This window comes from Aotus nancymaae, unplaced genomic scaffold (genome assembly GCF_030222135.1).
Source record: "Aotus nancymaae isolate 86718 unplaced genomic scaffold, 86718_ANA_hifiasm-v0.15.2.pri h1tg000014l, whole genome shotgun sequence".
In the NCBI taxonomy this organism is placed as follows: domain Eukaryota; kingdom Metazoa; phylum Chordata; class Mammalia; order Primates; family Aotidae; genus Aotus; species Aotus nancymaae.
Genome location: NW_026988425.1, coordinates 8,439,859 through 8,455,507, shown reverse-complemented (window position 1 = coordinate 8,455,507; position 15,649 = coordinate 8,439,859). Strand labels below are relative to the sequence as shown.

At 38.6% G+C, this 15,649-nt stretch overlaps 1 long non-coding RNA gene across 1 annotated transcript in view; it reads right to left on the bottom strand.

Annotated features, from left to right (window-relative positions):
- Nucleotides 1-743: 743 nt before the first annotated feature.
- LOC105733051 (uncharacterized) overlaps nt 744-15,649 on the bottom strand; it is a 100,862-nt gene continuing 85,956 nt past the window's right edge. The window contains exons 3-5 of the long non-coding RNA XR_001111166.2: nt 4,504-4,534; nt 3,895-3,976; nt 744-1,722 (exon numbers count right to left, since the gene is read on the bottom strand). This is a non-coding gene — a long non-coding RNA (uncharacterized LOC105733051). The remainder of the gene's footprint in view (nt 1,723-3,894; nt 3,977-4,503; nt 4,535-15,649) is intronic.

Sequence of the window (15,649 nt, the reverse complement as noted above, 5' to 3'; positions counted from 1 at the left end):
CAGAGTGAGAGCCTCTGACATAACAAATTCACCATGGAGTCAAACTGTACAAAATAGTATCCAATACATTTTCCTACACTGTTCATACTACACACCCTAACTCTTAGACCAGGCTTGTGGAAAATCTGCTCAATTCTAAGACAAATAGCCAATAAAAACATCCTGAACCACTTTGCATGCCAAAAAGACTATTCATTAGGGTGACTTTTAATAGTAGATGAAGACCAGTGGTCCCTCGACATGTATGACAACCCCTATATAATTTAACATCATAATTAGTGGTGGTATTGTGTCTATATTTGCCATTCAGCCTGTTTTTCCAAAATTTCTTTTTTATATCATTGACAAGCTTTATTACATCAATCAGCAGGATTCCCATAAATTCATTGGAGGTATAAGAAATCGTTTTGAACACATCATGAAGGAATGGGTCCATCTGACCAACCACATCCGTGTTCACTCCCTGCTTCATAGGATTGGGGGCGTTATCTGAATGGAGGGAGTTCATCATGCCTTAGCACATAGTTGGGATCCTCACATATTAAGACTAATAAAGGATTATATGCAAACTTCAAAGTGCAATTCCAGTTGCTCTAGCAATGGAAACAGGCCTTACAAAGACAAAGTCTAGTGTTTAAAAAGACAGTTTGAAAACCCGTCGGTGTTAGCACAGACAAAAGAGTAATATCTCAGATGAAGTGATAGCAGAAGTGAAGGCTAAATGTGATGTTTGGAGTGACAAAGGGAGGTGCTGGAACTCTGTGGTAGACTCTGCCAACACAGACACAATGTGAATAAGATTACCCTAATGGTTTATTCTGTCATAAGCTAAAGGTTAAAATATAACTCAGTGCCATTGACTCTCAGTAGCGATCTTTCAACCAATAAAGCTCATCATACTCACTTAGGAGGAAAATGTATAATAATGACACCTCTACACTTTTGTATTTGAATCTATTATTGCCTGGGCTCAAATCCTTAAATTCACAAAATAGACCTTCCTTTCATCTGAAATTTGATGAATTGAGAATGGTGTTAATGAAGACATATCTATTTTCCAAATGTATTTAAATTATATTTTTATTTCGTGTCAGAAAAACAACTCTCAAACTGTGTTTCTCTTCCACTCTCAGAACACAACAATCACCCCAGGAGGCCTCTATGGCCAAACGTGTGGAGACGCTCCCCCACTGCCAACAGTGAGCACCGGCTGGGTGTCCTTCAATTCAGCGTCAACACTGTCCACCTAGAGAGAGTGTCCCATCCCATACGTTGAGGGCTCAGGGCTTTTCTTCCTCTCAGTTGTTAGTTTGGGTCTCCGTAACTTTAAGTGGCTTCAAGTTGGGGTCCCCAAGACCCCCTCTTTGGGTTTAATATGCTAGAGTGTCTCACACAACTCAGAGAAAAACTTAACGTTTACCAGTTTACTAAGAAGGATCTTTGAAAGGATATAAGTAATCAGTCCGATGAAGAGATACATAGGTGTGAGGTCTGGATGAGTCCTAAATGTAGGACCTTCTGTACCCATGGAGTTGGCGTAGGCCACCCTCACAGCACGTGGATGAGTTCTTCACCTTCCTGTCAGCCTCCACATGTCCAGCTTTCCAAAAGCCCTCTGAACTCAGTCCTTTTGGGTTTTCATGGAAGATTTGTGACATCAGCATTCCTTCCCCCAGTATAGGGTACAGGGTGGACCCCTCTCAGGGGAATTTCCTAAGATCCCTAATTAGAAAGGTGAGAGAAGATTAGAGTCCTGACTTGGGGTAGGAGAAAGAGGGCAGTAGAGAGATTCAGTTCCCCGAGGTCTGCTTCTGTGAACTAACACACCCAATATTACGACAAAAGATTTTAAAAAGAGCTAGGGGAGTTATGAGCTAGGGACTGAGGACAAAAACATATATATATCATAACACAACATATTCCTTGTAGGTTAAAACATTTTTTGAGAATTTAGACTTATGGAAAAAAATTTTCTTTAGCCAATTTTTTTTCCTTCCAAATGAAAATTGAGCTTTCACACTGAATATATTGCTTCCTGAGATTGAGAGAGAAAAATGTAGATCCATAATTGCTTGACTTTTGTCAGATAGGGTCAATAATAAATATGTCAATCATATGGGATACAGAAGTCAATTCACAGAAAAAAGTAGGGGGAAAGCATTTAGGCCCAGCAGCCTCCACAGGAAAGTTAGGCTCTGCTTGCATTTCCTGGAAGAGGTGCTGAAGCTCCTGACTAGCCGGTCCTTGGGCACTCTACACAGGAAGCCAGGCTCCATCCCTCCCACCAACCAGGACAGGTCAGACAGCATGCAACCTGTGAATAAATAAGTGAGTGCCTAAATGAAGAAACAGTAAAGATGAGTCTTGGATAACAAATTCCTTTCGGTTAGTTCTTAGAAAAAGATTATCTGAAAAAGACTCTTCTAAACCAAAAATCACATAGGAAAATGCATCTTCAAACAGAAATTGAATCAATCATATCTCAAAATGTGAATTTGAGAGTAATTTGTGGCATCTGGCTTTTATATTTGATTCTGAATAATGTATTTGATTTTTAAATACTGAGTCTATAATTCATGCTTTCTCTTTCATCAAGTTTGAAAACCAGTAAATGAATATTTTCCTTAAACCTTCTGTCATCTAGATAGTGATAGTCGCTGTTGTCATGGTCCAATCTCATTTGAAACTCTCTTCTCTTTTGAGGAAGAAAGACCCCAATCCCTGGGGCAGCCTCAGGGTCTCTGAGTTGGGCAAATTTGAGGGTCCTGGTCTTGCAATCCCTGCACAAGAGAAGCCCAGGACATGACACACGGTTCTCAGGCAGCTCTCACACAGCAGTGGCTGGAGTTCCTAGTTTTAGAGTAGGAGTCTAGTGCTGAGTGTCCTGGCTCTTCTTGAAGTTTGGGGTGACCCTGTAGCTCAGTGTACTGAACAAGCAACTTGAAGTAATGGCTCTTACTTATGCCTCAGAAGCTAAACAGTGAAGTCTGCCCTGGTTTACAGCTCTCCAAGTTCCCTTATATTGACATCAAAATCCTCTTTCTCTGTGTTTTATTGACGTGGATCTCTCCTCTGCTGTGGCCTCCCAGGTGGATGTGTTGCACAGTATCTGGCTGAATAGCCTCCAGGAGGATTGGGGAAATAAATGCTCAGAAGTTTTACTATCTTTGCAGGATTATTCCAAGTGGCACACTTCATCTGGATTCAGAGAAGAGGTCCCCAGTCAGTTGTGTAGGATGCAAAGCTGCCAATAATTTGGTCAGATAAGACTTGGCAAGATCACAGATCTGAATGCAAACAGATGGAAGCCTGGACCCACAGCACTACTTTCTAGAGGGATGTGGGGTAATCATCCAGTAGGAAGAGGGAAGAGATAGCTGGGCTTCCTTCCTTATCCTGCAGACCTAACTCTTGTGCCCCAGGACACTTCCCTTTCCAAGGCACCCTTGATTCTTGGTGGCCCTTTTGCTTGATAGACCATGGTTATTTTAGTATTTGCATTCTAGGGCTGTTTTATCCCCTGCTATGTTACCCCACCCACCAAAGCTGGTATGTATGCACGCATTGGGATTATTTTCATTGCTTTTATAAATGTAATCAGCCTAGGTCATAGCCTTTTAATATTTCCTTAGGGGATATGATAGCTAACATCTGGAAAAAAGAGAGAACTAAGAGCCTTATAATTTTTATCCTGGTTTCTGTGAACCATAGATTATTATTTATTCCATTTCTCTAAATCTTTGATGATTGCTATCAAAAGAGGAGTAAAAAATCATGCTACAGTTTATGTAACTAAACTGAAATTTCTATACTCGGCTACTGCAGGAATTAAGAAGACGATATAACTCAAGTGATCATCTAGCCAATGCTATTGTGCTTTTCAGATTTACTCACCTGTTCCTATGAGTTCACAGCCGAGGTGCTATCATGATGAACTTGAACTTTCTCCATTCTCTGAGGCTCCCTCATGAGGACACTAATGACAAGCCACACATTTCATAGGCACGAAGCAGGGAGGACTACTGCATTTCCTAGGTCTAGAATTAGACAGTGGTGATGGCTGTGCAGCTTTGTAAATGTAGTAAAATCCACTGAATCATATACTTTAAGAGGATAATTTGATGGTATATAAAATCTATCTCAATTTCAAAAGGATATTAAGTTAAATTGCACTCACCAAGTGCAAAAATTATTCTTATATTTTTATATAAACTGGAATACTTATTGGATATCATTGGGGAGGTGAAAGAAAGAGAAGGAAACTCCCAGAAATACCAAACTTTTAACAGTCAGGTAATTAAGGAGAAAAATTAGAAGTTATAAGTAAGAAAGACACAAATGAATGTATACAATGTCACTATGGCAAAGATTAGCCCATGAGCTACTTTCCAATCACAACGTCAACCAGTAGGCTACAGTCCTCTTTGAGTTCATGACACTTTCTATGTGTTGGATTAAAATTATCTCCTCCTTGTGACACTTCTTAATGTGGAGGCTGATCACCTGAGAAAAGTCCTGGGAGATCCTCTTCATCCTGAAAAACAAGACAATGGTTAATGCTGCAACTCGCTCTAACTTCTCATACTCATTAATTTTTAACGTCTTAAAAAGTCTCTCAGGACCTCGTTGTGAAAATACCAACATTCTTGTATTAGGAAGGTGTCAGTCTACCCCTTAGCTTTATAGTTCCAAATAAACCAAGAAACAGAAACCCTATGTAAGCATGAATTATAAATGCATCAATTCCACTTCTATGATAATTTTCATCATACACATTCTTTATAAAGGCTTTAAAATGGAAAATAAACATGCTTCAAGAAGTAGGTCTCGAACTTCCCCGAGCATCAGAAATACCTGGGGGGCTTATTAGCACAGATTGCTGAAATTTCCCTGAGTTTCTGATTCAATAGGTCCGGAGAAGAGCTGACAGTTACATTTTGAAATTACCAGGTAATACTGATGTTGGTCCATTTTTGTAAGTGAATCTTACTAAAATCACACTAAAAACTCTGATTTAGGGAATGGAGAACATTAAATTATGTCTTTTTGTTCTCAAAGACATCAAGAAAGAGAATCTTCTCTTCGTTAAATAATGAAGTATAATGCTTCTCTCTTCAGAACTTTTTCTTCTCTTCCAGGATTTATTTACAGGCTTGTGGAGACTATGAAACAAGCTCTAATGATGAGGTTGTTATTTGCTTGCTAATCCAGTTCCTCCTTATCCTGGATCCCAGCTGGGAAGAAGATTGAATTTAATAATCCTCTTCTCACTTCTATTTTAGAATTATTTTATCTGTAGCTTTTCATAAAACTGCTAAATCACCATTAGAGGCTATATAATTCTTATTCTATTGCTATTACTGAAAAAACTCAGTAGATTTAATTTTTTAAAAATGTTTTGCAACCATGTCATATGTTATTGCTGTTTTAAGAGAACAGTCTGGCTTCCCTCAAATCTCTCTTTGCAGTGTTCATCAGTACGAAATTTAGTTTTCTTTTTTTTCTTTTTTTTTTTGAGACGGAGTTTCGGTCTTGTTACCCAGGCTGGAGTGCAATGGCGCGATCTCGGCTCACCGCAACCTCCGCCTCCTGGGTTCAGGCAATTCTCCTGCCTCAGCCTCCTGAGTAGATGGGACTACAGGCACGCACCACCATGCCCAGCTAATTTTTTTGTATTTTTAGTAGAGACGGGGTTTCACCGTGTTGACCAGTATGGTCTCGATCTCTTGACCTCGTGATCCACCCGCCTCGGCCTCCCAAAGTGCTGGGATTACAAGCGTGAGCCACCGGGCCCGGCCTTTAGTTTTCTTTTTATTAGTCAACCTGATGATGATTCTGGCTATAGAGGGTTTGGTTTGGTTTTAGTTTTGCTATTTTTCCAATTTGATTTGCTCTGAGTCGCTCTAACCAGCTCGTCAGGACCTTTCAATAGACATTAAGAATTCTTTATCAGGGTCTCAGGGCATAGTTCCGAACCTGTGCAAAGTCAGCTACAGAAGCAAATGCTTGCCAATTTATCTCAGCACTCTAAGGAGCCTGCTTTCTGTGCTCAAGGAGATAATGGCACCCTATTAATGTGCAGGAGTTCTCCAGTAAAAGCCTGATACCACGAATGGTACTGAACCCTATATATACTACATTTTTTCCTATATAAACATACCCATGATAAAGTTTAATCTATAAATTCAGCACAGTGAGAGATTATCAACAATAACCAAAATAAAACGAACAATTACAACAATATCCTGTAATAAAAGTTATGTGAACATGGTCTCTCTCTCAAATTATCATATCATACCACAGGTAACAGAAACTTCAGAAAGTAAAATTGTGGATACGGGGGACCTATTGTTTATTATGTACTTCTGCAAACACTACAAATTAATGCCTGAGAATATATACTCATTCCTGTTTATATCAGGCTGATAATAGTTGGATTATAATTTAAAAATTTAAAATGTGGAGAAACTTAGAGAGGCTTTGTGAGCTTGAAAGCAGAAGATGAAAGTAAGCCTGTGGTCCATCCCTTATTGTGGTGGCCCGCACAAGGAAATCTGAGAGAAGGTAGTACGCCATCTGTGCAGGTTAGCTGTGTTACACATACGTCCTCTCTCTTTCTAACCGTTCTTTTCACCACCCTTCCTCTCCTCTCTCCTGCTTTGCCTTTGCTCCCTCTTTCAGCTTTCCTGATCTTGTTCTTCTTTCCACACTTCTCCTGAAGTTTAGTTAGAGTCCATTTTTGTAAGTGAATCTTACAATTTCACAAGTGTCATATGCAATTAAAGTATCATGGGTAACACACTTGCTTCTTATATTTACTGAAAACTGACATCATTATATAACTATTTAAAATTGTGGTTGTTATCGTGGGTTTAGAGAAGGAGTTTTCAGCTTCACTGTGTACCAGAATTACCTGGAAACCTGGTTAAAACTGCAGATGCTGGGCCTCCAGCCTTGAGAATTTGATTCTGTAGGCCTGGGGTGAGTAAGATGTTTCTAACGCTGGGTTTGAGTAAATCAATATTTCTTTCTTCTCTCTATTTGTCTCTTTCTCAGTTTGATTGAATTTAAAGTAAACAAAAGTTACTCTCTTTTTTCTAGATAAACAGAAAATCATTGCTCAAATAATAAAATTTATTATATCTATAAAATAATTTCTACATACAACAAATCCCCATGGATTATGGTAATAAGAAAAATATGAGGCCAGCATTCCACTCCCTTGCAGAAGGCAGCATGGTCCAGAGGAAGAGGATTAGAATGGAATGGCAGGAGGATTGGATGATACTGTTTAATAATTCTGTCAAATTTAATAAAACTTTAAAAAAGTATTTAAAGCTGTGAATGTTTAAAAGGAGTATTTAAGTAAGAAACGTAAGGGAAATAAATGGAAACATAATAATAATATCACTTTTAATAAAGTGATTGAATACAAGAAAAACAGGTAAAGCAATAACTTTTCTTTATATACAGTATGTATATCCATTTCGAAATAGATATAAAGACATAGATTTATATATCTACAGTATGTACAACCATTTCCAAATCACAATAAAAATGAAAATATAAAATTTTTAGAAACAAATATTTGGCAACAAAACAAGCACAGATACATACACTAAAACTCATATTTCAGAGAGATCATAAAAATGCCCCAAGGGGACCACAATGTCACACAGACATCAGCTCTTCTTCCATGAATGACCAATTTTTCACAAAATGTCATTACCTAAATAAATAATGTGTTAAACTGGAGAAACTGATTCTAAATTAAATCTGCATTAATCCATTAGTTAAAATAACCAATAAATTTTTTTCCAAATATGAGTTGGAGATCTTTGTATTCCAGATTCTTAGCACAGGAAAAACAATCTATGTACAAAAAGATTCAAGTGCGTATAATAAGTGAGGCATTTCTAAATTAACGGGTAAATTATAACATATTGAAAAATTCATTCTGGAATAATCAACTTCTCATTTGACAGAGACTATATTTTTACACCAAAAAGTCAATCCCACATGAAATAAAGATTTAAATGTTAAGAAGCAAATTTTCTAGAGTTCTAGAGTAAATTAGAGAATAATATTTTTTGACTTTGGATTGGGAAGTATTTTTCAAAATAGAATAAAATGTTCAGAAGGAATGAAGGGGAAAAATGACAGATGCATTGTGCAACATTCAGAAGCTTACACACAGACACACACCCACAATAGAAACAATTAAGAAACAAGACTAAGGTACAGAATAGAAAAAATATTTATAATTTTTCATATATAAAGTTAATATTTATCTATGAAAAACTATATACTAATCAGAAAATTAAATAATCCATATCAAAATTCAGTCAGAAAAAAATCAAGCAGCCTATTTTTTGAGGTGATCAAAGAATATGTACATAAGTAATAATCATAGAAAAGCAACTTAATAAGCTATCTACTTTTGCCTGTTTTAGTGGAAGATTAAAACATTGATAATATTCAGTGGATAACAGGGAAGAATATTGGATAATTCTCATTTTCAAGCAGACCTTGTAAAAGTAAGCATTTATGCAAGCTTCCTGGAATACAGTTTAACAGTGTGTCTTAAGATAAAAATATATACATAACTGGTATGGTTGGCTCTGTGTCCCCACCCAAATCTCATCTTAAATTTTAATCCCCACATGTTGAGGAAGGGACTCTGTGGGAGGTGATTGGATCATGGGGGCAGTCTCTCCCATGCTGTTCACATGATAGTGCAAGACTTCTCATGAGATCTGATGGTTGTAAAGTGTAGCACTTCCTCACTCTCACTCTATTCTGCCAGTCTGTAATATGTGAGTGCTTCCCCTTCACCTCCTGCCATGATTGTAAGTTTCCTCAGGCCTCCCAGCCATGTGAAAGTGTGAGTCACTGGGGAGGGACCATGATGGCTGAATAGAAACAGCCGTGATCTGCAGCTCTTAACCATACCAAAGAGAAGGTGAGTAATTTCTTCATTTCCAGCTGAGGTACCTATTCCATCTCACTGGGACTGGTTAGGCTGTGTGTGAAACCCATGCAGAGCAAGCAGAAGCAGGTGGGGCATCGCTTCACCTGGGAAGTGCAAGGAGCCATAGGACCTCCCTCCCCCATCCAAGGGAAGTGGTAACAGACTGTGCTACCTGCCCTGAGTACTATGCTTTTCCTAGGGATTTTTGCAATCTGCAGATCAGAAGATTCCATCATGAGCCTACAACACCAGGGCCCTGGAGTTCAATGACGAAATTGGGTGGCTGTTTGGGCAAGCACTGAGCTAGATTTTTGGTACCTCAGAGGCACCTACAATCCCAAAGACAGGATAACTAACCACTCCCCTGGAAAGGGGGCTTTAGCCAGGGAGCCAAGTGATCTCATTCTATGGGTCCCACTCGCATGGAGCCCAGCCTGCTAAGAACTACTAGCTTGAAATCTTCACTGCCAGCATAGCAGTCTGCAGTTGAACTGGGATGATTGATTGGTAGGGGAAGGGGCATCCACTACTACTGAGGCTTTAGTAGGCAGTTTTCACCTGACGGTGTGAAGGAGAATGGGAGATTTGGTCTGGAGGGCATTCACCACAGTGCAGCAAAGCAGCTGTGGCCAGACTGCTTCTCTAGATTCCTCTTCACTAGCAGGACATATCTGAAGGAAATGCAGCAGCACCAGTCAGGGTCTTACAGAAAAAACTCTCATCTCCCTGGGACAGGGCACCTGGAGGGAGGGGCAGCTGCAGGCGCAGCATCAGCGGACTTAATCTTTCCTGCCTGCTGGCTTTAAAGAGAGCAGCTGATCCTGACAAGGAGATTCTCCCAGCACAGTGCACCAGCTCTGCTAAGGAACAGACAGACTGTTTCCTCAAGTAGGTTCTTGACCCCTGTGCCTCCTGACTGGGAGAGACATCCAAAGAGGGGTTAACAGACATCTCATACAGGAGAGCTCAGGGTGACATCAGGCTGGTGCCCCCAGGACAAAACTTCCAAAGAAAGGAACAGGCAGCAATCTTTGCTGCTTTGCAGCCTCCACTGGTCATACCCAGGCACACAGTGTCTGGAGTGGACCTCCAAAAAACTGCAGCAGACCTGCAGAAGAGGGACCTATTAGAAGAAAAAACAAACAAACAGAAAGCAGCACAACAACAAAAAGACCCCCACACAAAAACCCCATTCATGGACTATCAGCCTCAAAGATCAAAAGTGGATAAATCCACTAAGATGAGGAAAAGCCAGAACAAAAACGCTGAAAATTCCAAAAGACAGAATGCCTCTTTTCCTCCAAATGATCACAACACCTCTCCAGCAAGGGCATAAAACTGGATGGAGAATGAGACTGATGAATTGTTAGAAGTAGACTTCAGAAGGCGAGTAATAACAAACTCCTCTGAGCTAAAGAAACATGTTCTAACTCAATGCAAGAAAGGTGAGAAACTTGATAAAATGTTACAGGAGCTGCTAACTAGAATAACCAGTTTAGAGAGGAACATAAATGACCTGATTGAGCTGAAAAACGCAGCACAAGAACTTCATGAAGCATACACAAGTATCAATAGTCAAATCAATAAAGTGGAAGAAAGGCTATCAGAGGTTAAAAATCACCATGCTGAAATAGGCATGAAAACAATATTAGAGAACAAATAATTTAAAGGAATGAATGAAGCCTCCAAGAAATATGGCACTATGTGAAAAGACCAAACTTATGATTGTTGGTGTACCTGAAAGTGATGGGGAGAATGGAATCAAGTGGGAAACCACACTTTGGTATATTATCCAGAACTTCCCCAACCTAAGAAGATAGGACAATATACAAATTCAGCAAATACAGAGAATACCATTAAGACACTCCATGAGAAGATCGACCCCAAGACACATGATCATCAGATTCTCTAAGGCTGAAATAAAGGAAGAAATGTTAAAGGCAGCCAGAGACAATGGTCAGGTCACCTACAAAGGGAAGCCCAACAGACTAACAGCAGATCTCTCCACAGAAACTTTGCAAACCAGAGTAGAGTGTGGGCCAATATTCAACATTCTTAAAGGAAAGAATTTTCAACCCAGAATTTCATATCCAGTCAAACTAAGCTTCATAAATGAGGGAGAAATAAACTCCTTTCCAGACAACCAAATATTGAAGGATTGCCTCATGACCAGGACTGCCTTTCAAGAGCTTCTGAAGGAAGCACTAAATATGGAAAGGAAAAGCCAGTACAAGCCACTGCAAAAACACACCAAAATGCAAAGACATTATGAAGAAACTGCATCAACTAATGTGCAAAATAACCAGCTAGATGATAACAGCAGGATCAGATTCATAATTAACAATACCAACCTTAAATGTAAATGTACTAAATGTCCCAATTAAAAGACATAAACTGGCAAATTGGATAGAGTCAGCACACATCAGTGTGCTGTATTCAGGATACTCATCTCACATGCAAAGACACACATAGACTCTAAATAAAGGGATGGGGGAATATTTACTAAGCAAATGGAAAGCAAAAAAAGTAGAGGTTGCAATCCTAGTCTCTGATAAAGCAGACTTCAACAAAGATCAAAAAAGACAAAGGGCATTACATAATGATAAAAGGATCAATGCAGCAAGAAGAGCTAACTATCCTAAATATATATGCAACCAAAACAGGAGCACTCATATTCATAAAGCAAGTTGTTAATGACCTACAAAGAGACTTAGACTCCCACAAAATAATAGTGGGAGACTTTATAACACCCCACTGTCAATATTAGACAAATCAATGAGACAGAAAATTAGCAAGAGTATTCAGGACTTGAACTCAGCTGTGGATCAAGTGGACCTAATAGACATCTACAGAACTCTAACTCAACACAACAGAGCAGACATCCTTCTCAGCACTACATCACACTTATTCTAAAATTGACCACATAATTGGAAGTAAAACATTCCTCAGTAAATGCAAAATGACAGAAATCATAACAGTCTGTCGGACCACAGTGCAATCAAATTAGAACTCAGGATTAAGAAATTCATTCAAAACCTCACAATTACATGGAAATTGAACAACCTGCTCCCGAATAACTACTGGGTAAATAATGAAATTAAGGCAGAAATCAAGAAGTTCTTTGAAACCAATGCGAACAAAGACACAATGTACCAGAATTTCTGGGACACAGCTAAAGCAGTGTTAAGAGGGAACTTTATAGCACTAAATGTCCACATCAGAAAGGTGGAAAGATCTCAAACTGACACCCCAACATCACAATTAAAAGAACTAGAGAAGAAAAAGCAAGCAAATTCAAAAGCTAGCAGAAGACAAGAAATAACTACGATCAGAGCAGAACTGAAGGAGACAGAAACACGAAAAACCCTTCAGAAAAATCAATGAATCCAGGAGCTAGTATTTTTTTTTGAAAAAAAAATAACAAAATAGATAGAATATTAGCTAGACTAATAAAGAAGAAAAGAGAAAAGAATCAAATAGACACAATAAAACATAATAAAGAGGATATCACTGCTGATCCCACAGAAATACAAACTACCATCAAAGAATACTATAAACACCTCTACATAAATAAATTAGAAAACCTAGAAGAAATGGATAAATTTCTGGACACATACACCTTCCCAAGACAAAAGCAGGACAATGTCAAAGCCCTGAATAGACCAATGACAAGCTCTGAAATTGAGGCAGTAATTAATAGCTTGCCAACAAAAAAAGCCCAGGACCAGGTGGATTCACAGTTGAATTCTACCAGAGGTACAAAGAGGAGCTGGCATAACTTCTTCTGAAACTATTCCAAACTATTGAAAAAGAAGGACTCCTCCCTAACTCATTTTATGAGGCCAGCATCATCTTGAAAGCAAAACCTGGCAGAGACAAAACAAACAAACAAAAAATTTCAGACCATTATCTCTGATGAACATCAATGCAAAAATCCTCAATAAAATTCTGTCCTACCGAATCCAAGAGCATATCAAAAAGCTTATCCACCACAATCAAGTCAGCTTCATCCCTGAAATGCAAGACTGGTTCAACATGCATAAATCAATAAACATAATCCATCACATAAACAGAACCAATGACAAAAACCACATGATGATCTTAATAGATGCAGAAAAGGTCTTCGATAAAATTCAACATCCCTTCATGTTAAAAACTATGAATAAGTTAGGTATTGATGGAACATATCTTAAAATAATAAGAGCTATTTATGACAAAGCCATAGCCAATACCATACTGAATGGCCAAAAGCTGGAATCATTCCCTGTGAAAACCGGCACAAGACAAGGATGCTCTCTCTCATCATTCCTATTCAACATAGTATTGGAAATTCTGGCCAGGGATATTAGGCAAGAGAAAGAAAGAAAGCATATTCAAATAGGAAGACAGAAATTCTAATTGTCTCTATTTGAAGATGACATGATTCTGTTTAGAAAACACCATCTATTCAGCCCAAAAACTCCTTAAGCTGATAATCAACTTCAGCAAAGTCTCAAGACACAAAATCAATGTGCAAAAATCACAAGCATTCCTGTACACCCACGGTAGGCAAGTAGAGAGCCAAATCATGAATTATCTCAAGGATCTGGAACCAGTAATACCATTTGACCCAGTAATCCCATTACTGGATATATACCCAAAGAATTATAAATCGTTCTTCTATAAAGACACATGCACACGTATGTTTATTGCAGCACTATTCACAATAGCAAAGACTCCCATCATTGATAGACTGGAGAAAAAATCTGGCACATATACATATACACCATGGAATACTACACAGCCATAAAAAAGAATGAGTTCATGTCCTTTGCAGGGACATGGATGAAGCTGGAAACCATTAATCTTGGTAAACGAACGAAGAAACAGAAAACTAACACCGTGTGTTCTCATTCATAAGTGCGACTTGAATAATGGGAACACATGGACACAGGCAGAGGTACATCACACAGCAGGGCCTGATGGAAGGTGGGGGACAAGGGGAGAGAGAGCACTAGGACAAATGCCTAATGCATGCAGTGCTTAAAACCTAGATGACAGGTTGATGGGTGCAGCAAATCACCATGGCACATGTATATCTCTGTAACAAACCTGCATGTTCTGCACATGTATTCCAGAACTTAGATTTTTAAAACAGTGGAAAAACATTACAACTGATATCACAAAATTGCAAAAAATAATCAGAGACTACCATGAACAACTATGCTGTCACAAACTAGAAAACCTAGAGACAATGACTAAGTTCTAAAAACATACAGAAACAGGTATTAGTCATAATGTGTAAATATCAAAATTTGCAAATACTGTTAATGAAAAAGTAAATTTATACAATCGATTTAAAAATGGTTTGGTGTTATTTATTAAATGTCAACAAATCCTAGGATCCAGACATTGCACCCCTAGATGGAATTCCATTCCTAGGTATTTAGCCAACAGAAACTTATGAATAATAAGAGGAGAGGTTGGGAAGAATCTTATCCTTCAAGGGTGTGTTGGGAGTAGGGATTTCATGCAATGACGAGAAATGAAACAGATCGAAAACCAGAACTGATGTTTTCAGATCTATTTAGTAATGACCTTTATTCTTTGGACATCTTTATTGGGTTTATAAATATCTGGATGCTCTTTTAAGCTATTTTGTCTTGCAGCTGTGGTTTCAACTGAGTTGTTATACACAGTGCTGCATTGTCAGGGCTCTGGATATAATAACTGTGGGTTATAGAGTACATGATACTGGTGGTGAGCCTGCTTTGATGATTTTACTTATCAGAGTCCTATCCAGAGGCACCTTCTGCTTGCCTTTTAAAATATCTCATCCAGGTTCAACGTTCAAAAGTGTTCTTTTGTGGTCATCCCTTATTCGATTGAGGAACGGTATCTAATTTGATAATATAAGAGCAATTTTCTAGTTATAGTGACAGAAGAAAAACACATTGTTATTTTTACTTTTCTTTTTCTCTGAATGTACTTTTGCAATCGAAGACAGATTCAATGATTTTGTAGAAAACCCGATAAGCTTTAGCACAACTTCCTAGCTACTCTTAGGCCCAGCAATTATTATTTCATGGTGTTGTGATGCATGTTGTGTACTTTCTCCAAACTCTCAAATACAGGAATCTATTCTACTCACCTGTAAATTGATTCCCAATGACAGAGAGTGAATGAGAGTTTATGGGTCCTATGCCTGAGAGTAAGAAGATGCTCAGAGAAAATGGTGATCCAGATCATTCACCTTCTACCCATCTTATTCACCTCAGTACATTGGACAGTGTTATTTCATTTCACTCCGATGACCCCAACAACCCTCATCCCCCATCTTGATACCTCCTTTGCTGTTGGAAGTATGTAGACAGCTCTCACCAAAGAAATAAAACGTGCTTACGCTGAGATCATTAAGAATGAGCCTGTTTTCTCCACACCCTTTTCTCCCATCCCAACTGGATGTCAATGCTCAGTGGGACCTTAAAAATTACATATGGAAGATGCAGAGCTCCACCAGCCTGATCCTTCAAAATCCTACCCTACCAACAACCAGGAGCAACCATGTGGACTATTGCATGAGCAAGAATATAGTATTTTAGTGTGTTACATTGCTGAAATGTGAGGATTATCTGATACCATAGCTAGCAGTACCTACTTAACAGAGATTTAAATAGCTTTGTTATAAACATGAGTGTA